This window comes from Mustela lutreola, chromosome 15 (assembly GCF_030435805.1).
Source record: "Mustela lutreola isolate mMusLut2 chromosome 15, mMusLut2.pri, whole genome shotgun sequence".
In the NCBI taxonomy this organism is placed as follows: Eukaryota; Metazoa; Chordata; class Mammalia; order Carnivora; family Mustelidae; genus Mustela; species Mustela lutreola.
Genome location: NC_081304.1, coordinates 68,534,423 through 68,549,968, shown reverse-complemented (window position 1 = coordinate 68,549,968; position 15,546 = coordinate 68,534,423). Strand labels below are relative to the sequence as shown.

General features: G+C 35.1%; 1 protein-coding gene across 1 annotated transcript in view; it reads left to right on the top strand.

The window, feature by feature from the left end:
- The window catches only part of LOC131815721 (conserved oligomeric Golgi complex subunit 2-like), a 163,183-nt gene extending 155,553 nt beyond the window's left edge, over window positions 1–7,630 (top strand). Inside the window, exons 7-8 of the mRNA XM_059147593.1 lie at window positions 4,945–5,139; window positions 7,434–7,630. The gene's annotated coding sequence lies outside the window, so the exon portion shown is untranslated. The remainder of the gene's footprint in view (window positions 1–4,944; window positions 5,140–7,433) is intronic.
- Window positions 7,631–15,546: the final 7,916 nt, after the last annotated feature.

Below are 15,546 nucleotides of genomic sequence, written 5' to 3'. Positions count from 1 at the left end.
TCCATGCCATTGTTGACCCATTGGCTTAAACACCCCACAGCTAATTCTACTCAACCAGAGACATGTGGTTAGGAACAAAAAGAAGAAGAAAAAAACACCTGTATTAATACTACATATCTTAACCAGATTATAAGTAACTATTAGAAATGTCATGTACTAAGTGGATGATCTAGTGAAGATAAGCTGTAGAAATCTAGACTGAAAATATCATTGCTATGATAAATTATCCAAGAAGCAAATCTATTTCATTAGTTTCAGGGTTTGGAATATTATAGAGTCAAATACAATCTAGTACATGAATGGAATAACCACAGCATTGACTTCACATTTGAAGAAATGCTAGAAATAAGGATGAACACAAAGGAACAGAAGAAATAGGAGATTCATGTTCCCTCTCTGGGAACATATAATCTATCAACAAACAAAATCTAAAGGTTATGGGAACTCTAGGGACGTTCTAGAAGTGATATATCAGTTGGAGAGATAAGTACTACATTTCACAGAGAAAACCATGCAATGAAGCTTGTTAGTAACTACAAGAGATGAATCTGGAAGAGTTAATTTGAACTTGCATCCAAATAGCATAGAAGGAGTGGGACCTGTGGCTGAAGTTAGACTCATTTGGAGAGAGTCTGGGGGAAAATTGCTTAGGCAAAGTTTCAGGGGTAAAGAGCATGAGAGCAATGGCTTTAAAACTGAAATCAAGCCATTTAGTAACTTGGATTCATTTAGTTTAATTGCATTTAATGAATATTTCTCCAGTTCCAACTATATGCTTGGCAGTTACTAGACATTGGAACTGTGATGAGGAAAACCACAGTACAGGTTATTAAATAATATTTTAGTATATCAGAGGAGAAGATCAGCTAAAAGTAGTAAAAATCCAATTATAATTACAATGTGCAATAATAGAAATTTGTAGAAGCAAATAGCTTCTATTAATTAGATGGATTATAGGCATGACTTTTAATGAATACAAAGGACTGGTATCTATAATCCCTTTCTAAGTGAGAACAAAGGTTTTGTTAATGTTACTTTCTTGACCCGGCCTGCTTTTTCCTGCCACTCTCATAATTCTTTCTGGTCCTTATGATACTTATGTTCCAAACAATATTTTGTTCTTGGGGTTTTGCAAACATCTTTCCCTTGTTCTTTCTTGCATCCACCACATTCAGGCATTTGGCCTAACCTCTCCACAAAAGCTCTTTTTTCCCTATGGACCTTTGGTTGCTCCAGCACCACTTCCTGAAAAAGGGTATCTTTATTCTCCTGAATTGCCTTTGTACCTTTGTCAAAACACAGCTGGACAGATTTAGGTGGGTCTATTGTTGGGTTCTCTCTTCTGTTGCACTGACCGCAGCCCTTCTCCCTCTACCAAGACTACACTATGTAATTAGTCTAGATATATATATATATATATATATATATATATATATATATATATATATTAGCTCTTCCATAAGGGTAGAGTGATTTTTCTCACTTTACTCTCCTTTTACAAGATTTTATTTTAGTTACTGTAGTGCCTTCTCATATATATTTTATATGAATTCTAATGCCTATTCTAGAAGTGATATATCAGTTGGAGAGATAAGTACTACATTTCACAGAGAAAACCATGCAATGAAGCTTGTTAGTAACTACAAGAGATGAATCTGGAAGAGGTAATTTGAACTTTCATCTAATGTTTGTGTATTGGCCTTGGATGCTGTGACCTAACCAACCTCATGTATTCATTCTAGGATTTGTTTTTTAAAGATTTTTTTGGATTTTTCATACAGACATTGAAGTCATCTATAAATCGAAGTAGTTCTTTGCCTCTTCCTTTCTAATATGGAGGCTTTTAAATTTTTTTTTTAAAGATTTTATTTATTTGACAGAGAGAGAGATCACAGCAGACAGAGAGGCAGGCAGAGAGAGAGAGAGAGAGAGAGAGAGAGAGAAGCAGGCTCCCCACTGAGCAGAGAGCCCGACGCAGGACTCGATCCCAGGACCCTGAGATCATGACCCGAGCTGAAGGCAGCGGCTTAATCCACTGAGCCACCCAGGCGCCCCGGCTTTTAATTTTTATTACCTTAATGCAATGACTAGAAATGTCAGTACTGCGTCAAATGAAAATGATGAGAGCAAGCATCATTACTGTGTTCCCAGTCTTAGAAAGAAAGCATTCAGTCTTTTGTCATTAAGGAGTAGGCTATCATTAGAATTTTGTAAACACTCTTCAGAAAATGAAGATGATTTCTCTCTATTCTTAATTTGTGGAGAGTTGTTCATTATAATATATTTTGAATTTTGTCATATGTTTCATCCACATTAATTCACATGTACATATGATTTCCCTTCTTTAGCCTGAAAATTATTTTATTTTGTCTTTGTCTGCCATAAAATAATTTTATATCACCTTATTTTTGAAAACCATGTCCACTGGCTATACATTGGATGTTTCTTGCCTTAGGTGAAATTCCCTGCCACTGCCTTTGGGCTTCTACTATTTCTGAGTAGAAGAAAGACATCTTTTTTTTTTTAAGATTTTATATTTATTTGTTTATTTGACAGAGAGTCCCAGTAAGAGAGGGAACACAAGCAGGGGGAGTGGGAGAGGGAGAAGCAAGCTTCCTGCTGATCAGGGAGCCCAATGTGGGGCTTGATCTCAGGACCCTGGGATCATGACCTGAGCTGAAGGCAGACACTTAACTAAGCCACCCAGGTGCCCCTAGACATCTTTATTTTTGTTTTCCTGAATGTCATGTGTCCAATTGCTTGGTTGATTGATCGATTTTCATTTTATCTTAGGTCTTCAACAGTTTGTCTCTGGTGTGTCTAAGTAGTATTTCTCCTGTTTGGAGTTTATTGCTGTTCTTAGATCTGTGGGTTTATTTTCTTCATTATTTAAAACAAAACAAAAACATTATATCTCTATCCCTCTCACATCTCCTACTAGGACTTCAATTGCAAGTATGTTAGACCATTTAATACTCTCCTACAAGTCTCAGATGGTCTGTTTGGTTCTTTAAAATCTATTTGGGTCTTTATATGTTAGTTCCTGATCCTTTCCTTTGTTGTGTCTGGGTTATGGTCAAATCTACCAAATGACTATTAATTTCTAATGTATTTTTTAAATTCTAAAATTGCCATTACTTACTTTTTGTAGTTTCCCTTGAGTTGCTGAGACTCCTTATCTGATCCTATATATCACTTTTCTTTTCCACTTGGTTTTATTATATATTTACCATAGTTATTTTAAAACCCTTCATTAGGCTGCTGCTCAGCACCAAGCAATGGTCTTGGATGTTTTGGGAGAAATTCTATGGACTTTATCACTTATTCCTGAGTCTTTTCTGTATTGTTGCCTGCAGTGGAAGGCCCATGGCGGGGTGAGGAGGGTGGGGAGTGCTGATTGTTGTCGATTCACTCCGTGGTAGGATATCTGGGAACTCTCATTCCTCATACCAGGCCTCATGGTGTCATTTGAAGGTGGGCTTTTTCTTCAATTCCCTCTTTTATGATTGTTCCTTCTAGCTCTGAACCAGTGATAAAGCATCCATGGGTCTCTAGACTCCTAAGAACAGCCTCACCCATTCAGAATTTAGCTCATTTATGATTCTTTGTGTTTTCTGCCTTCTGGTGAAATATCTTCTTGTCATTATAAGATCTGTGGGCCAGTCTTCTGCAGCTTTTTATAAATTAGATAAAAAGGTCCAGAGTGATCTTTTAAAATAAAAATCTTATCACATAATTCTTCTCAAAGTCTTTGCTAGATAACCTACTACTAGATAGCTTATCTTCTCTCAGCCAAAACCAAAATCTTTAGAACTTTCTTCCAGACCAGTAAGAGCTGGACTTCTATTAACTGTCTGATCTCATTTGTTCCTGGACTCCTCACCACAAACTCATTCTGCCCCACTGATTTCTCTGTTATTCCTCTGGCACACGAGGTACATGCCCATCTTTACAATCATTTCTCCTGGCAGGAATACTCCTGACCAACACCAGCATAGGTTGCGCTTGACCACCTTCAAATTTTAAAAACAAAAAATCACAAAACAAGAGCAATAAAAAGTAAAAAAAAAAAAAAAAAAAAAGAAAGAAAGAAAGAAAGAAAGAAAGAAAAAGGAACGAAAAGGAAAAAAATCTAAAAAAGGAAACGACTTCTCACAGTGATTTTTCCTGAACACACTATTTAAAATCAGACCTCCCTTTGTTTGAACTGTATTTCCTCTTCTTTCCTGCTTTCATTTTCTCCATAGCATTTATCACCTTTATATGTAAGGTGGTGTGGTGTATGTAAAGGGTGTGTCTGTGTAATTCACCAGTTTATTATCTTTTTTCCCATTTGAATGTAAGTCTTACACATGCAGGGATTCTTTCCTATTTTGTGCTTTGCTGTATCTAAAACCCTTCGAACAATGCCTGCATGTAGTAGGTATTTGGTAAATATTGTAAAATGAGCACCTAGGTAATACATAGTTTGAAAACATGATAATCTCTTCCATGTCCAAACCTTATTCATTATAATCTCATTTAGTGATTTGTGACCACTAAAGAAAGCCTGAGTTTTAGATATGGCATCATGAACAAGGAAATACCCTTGTCAACTTGACAAATTAAAGCTTCTACTGACGCCGCTCTTTCTGAATCCAGTGTACCTGATTCGTATGTATAAGTGAATACTTCCTTAGAAATTGTAGGAGTACTGAGGAGATTAATGAAGTAAAATATGAAATATTTTATTTCCTCTTAAGAAAACGTGCTAAGTGTATATCTGTGCAACTTCACATAACAATACAACTGAGTAAGCAAGCCTCATTGTTAAGCTAAGACATACCATTGATATTGATTTATGGGGAGAACTTAAACAGACATTTTCAAAAATCTAATGAATAGAAAAATAGAAAATTAGGAAAATAATCCTTTCATTTTTCTCACATTTTACATTAAACATAGAAGACGGCATGGAGTATTCAGATTCATTGGGATAATTCCTGATTCCGTGTTTTGCTGCCCTTAATCTGGTTGGTGTGCTTCAGTTGCCTTGCCACCTAGCCTCTCCATGTGAGAGTCATGGCTGGATTGGATTTCTGAGCTCCTATGGCTCCTATGGCTGCAGCAGGGAGCTCAAAGAAGTGAACTTTCACATCAGTAAGTCCTGGTTTATAATCCAAGTTCCATGTGTTACTAGCTGTGAAACTTCCTCTAGCCCCAGTTTCTTTATCTGACAGTGACATTATTGACCTTATAAGACAAGCATGAGGATTTGAAATAGCAGGTGTCAAGAATTGTGCACATTATAGGGACTCAGCTGATGGTAGCAAATGCTTTGCTAAATGCTTCCTATGGAGACATGTGCTTATACTTAGTCTCAGAACAGTATAGAGGTTAAATGTGCAAAGGTTCTGGCCAAAAGACCTCTCCAGCTCTTGAGGGAACTTGCCTTGGAGGCATGGTAGAGAGATTTTATAAGACTGAAAATGCATGATACTTAATGTATATGTGTTACAACAGTAAAATATAAGCTATCAACTTGGAGATGTTTTTAAATATAATTATTTTTAAATTATTTTATTCATGATTGTAGGAATATTTACGCCTTATAAATATATATGCCTTATATATATAATTATATAATTATAATATAATAATATATAAATATTATTTAATAATATATGTTCCATAATACATAACATATAAGACTTATAATATACTGATATATAAATATATATATAAATAGTATGTTATTTATAATTATTGCATACATATATATTTCTTATGCATATATATATAATATATAATAATATATTTAATAAAAAATAAATCACATGTACATTAGCTAATATTCACTGAGTTTTTTTCTAGGCTCTTCTATACATAGGAATCATCAAAACAACCCAATTCTGTCTCGAAAAGAGAAGGGCACACTTGAAGAATCAGTGGAAAGCAGTGAAGAGGGGAAGGAGGCTGTGCCAAGTTAATGCACACACCACACAAATGTTCATGTGAGAAGAAAAAAACGTGAATTAGAAAATGAAAAATGTGCAGCTATAGGCTCTAAATACATTTATCATTGCAATTTGTCTTCTTTCATTATCCTTATTTAGCCTATGAGTAAACCAAAGAACAGAAAGCTAAATTATTTGTTCCAGTTCACACAACTAGTAAGTGGTAGAGCCACATACAAACCCAAGCAACAGGATTCCACACCCATAAAATCAAATATGCATTTAAGACTATCTATACACTTATATTTTTATTTTTTAGAATAACAGTAAGTAAAGTGATGTATCATTTCTTATGTGTCTTAATATTTCACAAACTGTGATTTGTAGGGCACAATCTTCAGGAAGCTTTTTACCCTTGGCCACAGAAACTAAAGAGAAACTGATCATTGCCTTCCTTTCTTTGAGACTGACAGTGTTTATTAACACATTAAGGCTCTCTGTAATAAAGAAACCTGTAATAAAAATAAATGATTTAGCTTTAACAGTTAAAGAAATAAACTTATTTATGTATGGAGAGAATAAATATTTATTTTATTCATCTATCAAAAGTCCTCCTCAGTATGGTATTTCTTTAATAGTACCTTGGGGAGTATGACTTGAGGTCATTCTCAAATTAGGATCCAGCAAATTTCCTTCTACAGGAAGATTCAGCACACTAATTAGCTTTGTGACACTTTGTAGTATCTTCATTCATTTCAGACCTTCCTTGGCACAGTTTCTGACATAGTCCTGATGCAGATGCAATTTTTTGCTTCCTTCTCAAAGTTGGTCAAACTAGGGGACTTTAACTTGAATACTATGTTACAATATTTGCCATTTAACAAATCCCATCCCAAGCATTACATATCAATAAGAAATCCACAGAAAAGATTTCAAATTCAAGGTTTAATATTTGGCATGTGTTAAGATACCTAGTTGAAATTTTGCAAAAGAAAATTGAGGGGCTCCTGGGTGGGTCACTGGTCTCAGGGTCCTGGAATCGAGCCCCTCATTGGGCTCTCTGCTCAGTGGGAGCCTGTTTCACCCTCTCTCTTCCTGCTTCTCTGCCTACTTGTGATCTTTCTCTCTGTCAAATAAATAAATAAAATATTTTAAAAAAAGAAAAGTTGAACTCAAGTCAACCCATTTCCTTTCTCTCTCTCTTTCTTTTTTTTTTTTTTTTTAAGATTTTATCTATTTACCTGATAGAGAGAGGGAGAGATCACAAGTAAGCAGAGCAGCAGTCAGAGAGAGGGGGTAAGCAGGCTCCCTGCCGAGCAAAGAGCCCAATGTGGGCTCGATCCCAGCACCCCGAGATCATGACCCAAGCTGAAGGCAGAGGCTGTAACCCACTGAGTCACCCAGGTGCCCGTCAACCCGTTTTCTAAGTGGGAACACACTGGGTGTCTGGGGGCACAGTTTAATCTAAGTCAACAGTCTTTTTCTTTACCTTTTTAGGTTCTGTTGCAAATGGGGCAGAGGGCACAGCTGAGGACAGAGTGGAAACCAGTGAGGGATGAAACTATGCAAGTTTGTGTGCGCTCATCACATGTCCCTGTGAGAAGAGGAAAACAAATGGGACTGTGAAGATTCACACAGCTATGGTTTAAAAATCTGTGTTTGTCCTTAGGTCATGTTACACTTCAGTGCCTCAGGTTCTTTTTTTTTTTTTTTTTTTTGACAGACAGAGATCGGAGGTGGGCAGAGAGAAGTGCCTCAGGTTCTTTATCTGTAAAATGGGTTCCCACATTTTTCTGTTTCTACTTTTAACTTGGTAGCTTGTACTGGAGAACAATTTGTCTACATGTTTACCTCAGTTCCTTCTAAGGACTTTCAGGCAAATTACCAAAAACATGAATAATTAAGATAAAACAAATTTTTAAACTCAAAGAAAAATGATAATGAAGTATTCAACCACAGTGAAAGTGAGCACGTAGAAACATATGCATGCAGCAAGGACTTGAACAATTCTTAAAGTTGTGCTATTTGCTCAGATCAGAATTTCCCAGAAGCTAATGCCAATAGAACAACCGGAGGTTAAAAGTTTTGTGTTATCACAAAGCACCACTTTCTGGTGCTTTGAAGCAGAATGCATTTTTAGTGAGAGTGTATGGAATAAACCAAGTGCATGTTCCCTGCAAAAGGCTGCACACATTGTTCTGGCTTCAGCAGAAGAGTGGTGCATGACACTGCATCACGTCTGTGTGAACAGCTCTCCAACCTGTATTCTTTTGTAGCTAGCCATTGTAAACATATGTGGCAGATTTGATGACATCTCCACAATTAATATGCTAGAGACAAACTCTCAAAGTGGCTATTTCTAATAGCATTCATCACAATATTCAGCTCTATATTTAGTTGTGACAACTTTCCAAGGTCACTTGTTGAAATCCCTAAGGACAAGCATATTAACTTGGGTCTGTTTCTCAAATAAACACAGGCAGCATGGCCTCTACCAGAAAAACATTTCTAATTTGGAGGAAAATAAACTATTTGATTTTAAATACCATTATGAACATGTAAGAGAATGCTTAAGTGACTTTTATAGTTTAGTATACTCTTTATTACCTGTACTCTGCAGGAAATGTGCTTTCTCCACTCCTTCTTTTAATAAGAAAGCCACAACAGAGAGTACATTCCACTTGCTGGCCTTGTGACTCTGATTTTTCCCACTCCCATCACAGGATGCTCAACAGTATGAAAAAGTCCATGGTGTTTCACTTATGTATGTAGTGATAATTAATATTGAATTTATTTTATTCCTTTAAGAAATATTTGCCAGGAGACTACTATTCCAGGTACCAACCTAGGCATCAAAAAACAAATGGGAAGGACATGGGTATTATCTAATGATGATGTACCTTAAACCTGTAAAATAGTCTTTAAATGCTAGTTACTATTGTTAAGTAATAACTGATAATGAGTAAAGGTTATGGTGATTATTATCTTCCAAACTCTTCTCATTGCCTCACAGGCGTTTGTAAAAGTAGGTGGCAAAGTTGCTGCAGCTACAATTTGCTTGAAATGTAGGAATCTGTCTTGATATCCCTGAAATTTTGTTTCATGTCAGATATATCTGAATTGTGCATATCTGTTCATAAACCATTCATGTGGCATTGTGCTAGGTGATCTAATGTATACAAAAAATTACAGAAACACTCCATATCCTAATTTGATGGAACAGATATAATCCCTTTAAAATGTTAACTATGAGGAGCCATGAAATTACTTATTTATCTGAACATCCTGTGGCTTATATAAGGATGCAGTCTCTGGACAGACTATAATTGCAACATGACTTCCTCTATGGATGGAATCTTTTTATAAAAATAGTCTTTCTCGGGGCGCCTGGGTGGCTCAGTGGTTTGGGCTGCTGCCTTCGGCTCGGGTCATGATCTCAGGGTCCTGGGATCGGGCCCCGCATCGGGCTCTCTGCTCCGCAGGAAGCCTGCTTCCCTCTCTCTCTCTCTCTGCCTGCCTCTCTGCCTACTTGTGATCTCTGTCTGTCAAATAAATAAATTAAATCTTAAAAAAAAAATAGTCTTTCTTTGCTCTGGGCAGATGCAGCTTTATACTAAGATACACAGCTTGAGTAGCCAGCATGCACGCACTGGATAGCTTTCCCCACTCACCCTGTTAGCTGGGCAGCTTCGAACATGTCCCAAAATGCAACGAGTTTATGCAATCCTGAGTTAATGCCACTAAAATGGATGCCAGAGTAGTAAAATATTAATTAGAAAATTAGTAAAGTAATATTGGCATTAAGATATTCAAAGAACTCCCTTTTGTTTTGTTTTGTTTTGTTTCCCTTCCCCCCAGGAAGACTTTATAAAAGATGAAGAAAGAGTAATTGCATTTTGAAGAATAGGTAGGATTCACATAGGCAGAAAAAAAAGATAGAGATATTTTCAGTTGGGTAGATGAAACAGAGTGCACAAAAAGTATGAAGATTGGAGAGAGAAATTTGTGAGAACAGCTGGTAAAAGCATTTGGTTGGAATTGTTGTATTTAGTGTGAGAATTAGGATAAGAGAAGAAATACAGTTTGCTGCCAAGTGACAGAGGACTTTGAATATTAGAATAAAGAATTTAAACTCTACCCTTTGGGAACAACAAATCACTGGAGCATTTTGAGAAAATGATTGATATAATTAAAAGGAATCATTTTGGAAAATGTCAGTACAATATAAAAGAAAATTTTCCACTTAAAATGAAAATCAGTAATGGTTGCTCCTGAGAAATGCTAAACTGCAGGTTAGGTAAATAAAATCATCTCCAATTCACCTACAGTGAGGTAAGGAGTACTAATGTTTTAGTGTACTTAAATCTAGATTTGTTCCATGCATGTAGTGCATTTTACAATTATATAAGCATATATTTTATAAAAATATTGTTTCACTGTGCATAATATTTTAAAGATACTTTGTCATTGCACCAGATAATATAGATTTATAGTTAATAATGAACACATCTATTGAACTACATAAAAGTTTTACACACACACGTGTGTGTGAGTTTAATTTAATTACAAACAACACAAACACAGACTGTCATTTGTACACAGATATACGTATGAAACCTGGAAGGAGACTGAAGACCTAGACACAGGCAAATGCTGGGAATGGCCAGCAATCCCTATCCCAACAAATGAAAGGTCACTCCAGACTTGGCTGTGAAAGAGAGTAGAAGGCAAGGGGGTCAATGCCCAGAGCAAAGACCCTTTGCTCTTCTTTGCTCCTCCTTTTATTGATCCTTCACAATAATCACAAATCCTTATCACTGTTTCTGAGGCCTGTGATGTTGACAAGGGGTCTTTCTGAAACTAGGAGGATCTGTTTACAGGAAAGATAAGATATGCTAATCTGCCTGTCCTCCTAGACATAGCTTAAGGGACAATGCATATATCTCTTAGATCACAGGGTGGCTGTTTGGGTTAAGAGAGCCTTGGGGAAAGCAAGTCTCTGCAGCATTCCAAAGGCAGAGAGGTCCATCAGGCCTAAGCATTCCAAAGGCCTATCCCTTCTCTGAAAACTTCTTCCCCCCAGCAGCCTTCCTGTTACATTTTAGCAAGCCCAGTCTTATGGCTGATTTCATGCTGAACATTAACCTCAAAAGGCAAACTTCTATCGCAACTGACTAAAGATAAATAAATAAATCCCCAAACAATATTGGGTTTGAAAAATTGAAAATAATTCTGGATATATAAATGAAATTTAAAAATCAGAATTGGAGTGCCTGGATGGCTCAGTGGGTTAGCCTCTGCCTTCAGCTCAGGCCATGATCTCAGGGTTCTGGGATCCAGCCCCACATTGGGCTCTCTGCTCAGTGGGGAGTCTGCTTCCCCCTCTCTCTCTGCCTGACTCTCTGCCTACTTGTGATCTCTCTCTCTCTGTCAAATAAATAAAATCTTTAAAATTAAAAATAAAAATCAGAAGAAATTATAAACAACTTCAAATGATATATAAGAAAAAAGGTAAAAATGACATTTCTATCAATATATCTTTATAAATTTTCTACACACACAATTAAAATCTAAATATATCCAAAGCCATAAAAGTGATTAAATCAGCAAGTAAAAGTTACCAAAAATATTATTTGTTAGTTCGAAAATGTTTTATAAGCTAATGCCAGGGAACCTTCAATAAAGTAGCAATTCCCTTATTGGACTATTGGGTCCATGGAAGAGGGGGCAAGACTGATCCAAAGAGAAGGTCAAGCAAAGCTTTATTTTGTGCCAAGCATCGAGAATCAAACTGACCAGCCAGGACCATCTCATGCAAAGAGGTGACCTCTCTCTGCCTTACAGACTAGCTTTTAAGGGCAAAGGCCATGTGGTTGGGCCTGGCCATGCACAGGTGACCAGTGAGATTGTAACACAGAGAAAGCTGTATAGTCCTGCTAGGTCACACATAAGTGACCAATTGAATTACAATTTACCCTATAGTAGATATTTGAAGTAGCCTTTCACCTTGGTCAGAATTAGTGCCCAAAAGGCACCCAAAGGCAGGGCCCATACTCCTTGGTAGCTAGGGAGACAATATGAGCCCCTACTGATTGAATATCTCCACCTGGCCTGACCCACCCTTGTATTTGGGCTTTGTTACCTGGAACTAGTTTCCAGGACTTGTTTTAAGTAAGTCCCCTGGGGGAAGTGGGGGGGGGGCTGAAGCAGGGACAGTTTAAGTTTTACTGTGTAAACAACAAGGTCATTGTTTATCGAGGTGGAATTGCTCTGGCTAAATAGGCCCTTACAATACTTTTTTTTTTTTTTTTAAGAAAAACACATCATGAATATTTGTTCAATAAATAAGAAATGGCTAACAAACTTTATAAGGATAGAATAAGATTTAAATCAAACAAAGTAAAAAGAGATAAAAAATATAAAATTTAGACCAACTCTCTTACAGAAAAAAATGCAGTAGTAATAATTATAAAAATAGAAAAAAAACACAAGATTTCATCCATATTAGTTTATTTAATCCTTAAATATACATGTGAGTTAAATGACATTTTAGTTTTTATAAAGACGTGATTTGGGTGACAAAGAGAGTAAATGCTTTTGCTCATGTTTCAGCTACTTTTGATAGCACCAGGTAGTCTAGGAAAAATATATGTTTCTACTGATTTCATTATAATTCACCTTCATATTATATAAAGTATGCTAAATCAATCACAACAGTATATTTTGAAAAAAAAATCTAAGTTAAAATTGTCTTTATCGCAAGCATAAGATGTATTTCAAGAAAAGATTATGTATTTATGCAATACATATTATTAAGAGAGTAGGGGAGAAAATGTAATTGTATCAATCCATGATGATAAACTACTTGATAAAACCCACAGCTAACATCACACTTAATGATGAAAGACCAAAAATTTCTCCATAAATTCAAAACAACACTAGGATGGCCACTCTCATTATTTCTATCTAATATTTTAAAAGATTGTAGCCAAAGCAATAATGCAAGAACAGTTAAAAAGATATTAAGATTAGAAAGGAAGGGATAAAACTATCTGTATTTTCATGACATGATCTTGTGTATATAGAAACATATGAAATGTTTCTAGGGAAACATATGAAAATACACAAGGAAATTTAGAGCAAATAAATTCAGCAAGGTTTCAGGATACAATATCAATATACAAATTTAGTGGTGATTTTATACACTAGAAATGAACAATCTGGAAATGAAATTAAGAAAGCAATTTAATTTTCAATAGAAAAAAATAATAAATTAAGTGGAAATAAACGTAAAAGAACTACAAAACTTGTACAGTAAAAAATATAAAAATCACTGAAAGAAATTTTATAAACTACTAAATGCATTAGAAGATATACCATGTTCATGAGCTGGAACATTTAATACTATTAAAATGGCAATCCTACTCAAATTGATCTATAGATATAATACAATTTCTATAGAAACCAGCAGGGCTCCAAATAGCAAAAAAAAAAAAAAAAAAAAAAAAAATTAAAAGAACAAAATTAGAAGACTCATACCTCCTGAATTCACAACTCATCACAAAGTTAGAAATTTAATTATGTGTGTTATTGGATTAAGAGTAGATGAATGAATTAATGGGATAAAAATTAATGTTCCAAAATAACACCATATATCTTTGAGAAACTGACTTTTGATGAGGGTCCCAAGACAACTCAGTAGGTGAAAGAATAGTCTTTTCAACAATTAGTACTGAAGGACAGCTAGTAATCTTATGCAAAGGAATCAAGTTGGACTCCTACCTTATACCATATATAAAAATTAACTATTGGGACGCCTGGGTGGCTCAGTTGGTTAAGCAGCTGCCTTCGGCTCAGGTCATGATCCCAGAGTGCTGGGATCGAGTCCCACATCGGGCTCCTTGCTTGGCGGGGAGCCTGCTTCTCCCTCTGCCTCTGCCTGTCATTCTGTCTGCCTGTGCTCGCTCTCTCCCCCTCTCTCTCTCTCTGATAAATAAATAAAATCTTAAAAAAAAAATTAACTATCTAATTTTTAAAAACAACTATCTAAATAAATAAATAAATAAACTATAAGAACTAAAACTATAAAACTCTTAGAATAAAACATATGTGTAAATATTTTTGATCTTGAATTAGGTAATAGTTTCTTAGAAATAATTCATAAAGTCCAACATACAAAGAAAAAACAGATAAATAAGATTTCACCAAAATTATTTTTTTCTCCATCTCCAAGGACATGATCATGAAAATGAAAGACTATCCACAAAATGGGTGAAGATATTTGCAATTCATATATCTTGTGACTTTCACATCCAGAGTATATCAAGAACTCTTACAACATGACCAAGAGACAACCACCCAATTAGAAAATAAGGAAATAACTTGAATAGACATTTCTCCAAGAATACAAATAGCCAATAAGGGCATGTGAACAGGCACATCACAAGCCATTAGGTAAATACTTATTAAAGCCACAATGAAATGTTACTTCATACCAATCAAGATGGCAATAATCAGTAAAGTCAGAAAATAAAAAGTGTTGCCATGTATGTTGAGAAATTAGAATCCTCATCTATTCCTTGTTGAAACATAAAATGGGGGTGATGGACATTGAGGAGGGTATGTGCTATAATGAAGACTGTGAATTGTATAAGAGTGATGGATCACAGATCTGTACCCCTGAAACAAATAATACATTATATGTTAACTTAAAAAAAAAAGAAAGAAAAGAAAACAAAGAAAAAATAAAAAATCAAATGCATTTAAGATTTAAATAATTCCACACCTAGGAATTTATGCTAAAGATATAATCAAGTATCTGTACAAAAATTAATCTATAAGAATGTCAACCATAGTATTATTCATCATAAAATAATTGAAAAACTAAATATTCTATACAAATGGAGTAATTAAAAGAAAAAGAAACATAAAATGATGGATTTCCTCTGTCAAACAATTTGACAGTTCCTCAAAAAGTCAAATTTAGAGTTATCATATAAACCAAGAATTCTACTACTAGGTATATATTTCTAACAGAACTGAAAACATATGTTTACATAAAGAAAACCATGTATATGAATGTTCATAACAACATTATTCTTAACAGCTCCAAATGGAAACAACACAGATATCCAACAACTAAAAATGGGTAAACAAATTGTAATATATCCATAAAATGGAATAGTATTTGACTATTAAAAGAAATAAAATGTTGTATGTGCTACAATACAGATTAATTTTTGAACCTTATGCTAAGTGAAAGAAGATTGACACAAAAGGCTGCATATGGTATAATTTCATAAAAATGAATTTTCCAGAAAAAGCATATCTAAGGGACTGAAATCAGACTAGTGGCAGCCAGGGCTGGGGGAGGGGAGAATGAAGTATAACTGCTAGTATATACGCAGTTTTTCTTTTGAAGTAATAAAAATATTCCAAGCATTAAATAGTGGTGATTTTTATACAACCTTGTGAATATACTAAAAACCAAATAAGTGCAAAAAAAAAAAAAAAACAAAACAACAACCAACAACACTCTAATAGGGTAAATGTCATGATATGTGAATTACATAGCAATAAAAAAGATGGCAGAGAAAGAGGAAAAAGATGG